Source organism: Eimeria mitis, genomic scaffold (assembly GCF_000499745.2).
Source record: "Eimeria mitis Houghton genomic scaffold, Emh_scaff327, whole genome shotgun sequence".
Taxonomy (NCBI): domain Eukaryota; phylum Apicomplexa; class Conoidasida; order Eucoccidiorida; family Eimeriidae; genus Eimeria; species Eimeria mitis.
The window spans coordinates 18,416-18,696 of NW_013571609.1; the positions used below are offsets into that span (position 1 = coordinate 18,416).

General features: G+C 34.9%; 1 protein-coding gene across 1 annotated transcript in view; it reads left to right on the forward strand.

Annotated features, from left to right (window-relative positions):
* The window catches only part of EMH_0008050 (uncharacterized protein), a gene marked incomplete at both ends in the record, with an annotated part of 7,168 nt that overhangs the window by 5,310 nt on the left and 1,577 nt on the right, over nucleotides 1-281 (forward strand). The gene's annotated exons all lie outside the window — the stretch shown is intronic.

Sequence of the window (281 nt, forward strand, 5' to 3'; positions counted from 1 at the left end):
TGATGCTTCTTCTTATGGAAAGGGAGAAGGATACAAACTACACAGACTTCTACTCCTAGCCTCAGCTATTCAGTACGTTCGAGGGTTTAGGGTTTAGGGTTTAGGGTTTTAGGGTTGAGGGTTGAGGGTTTAGGGTTTAGGGTTTAGTGTTAGCGTGTTGCATCCATCTGCCCCTTCTTTCAAACCGCAAAAAAAATGCCCTAAACCCTAAAACAACAAAAACCCAAAAAAAAAAAAAAAAAAAAAAAAAAAAAAAAAAAAAAAAAAAAAAAAAAAAAAAA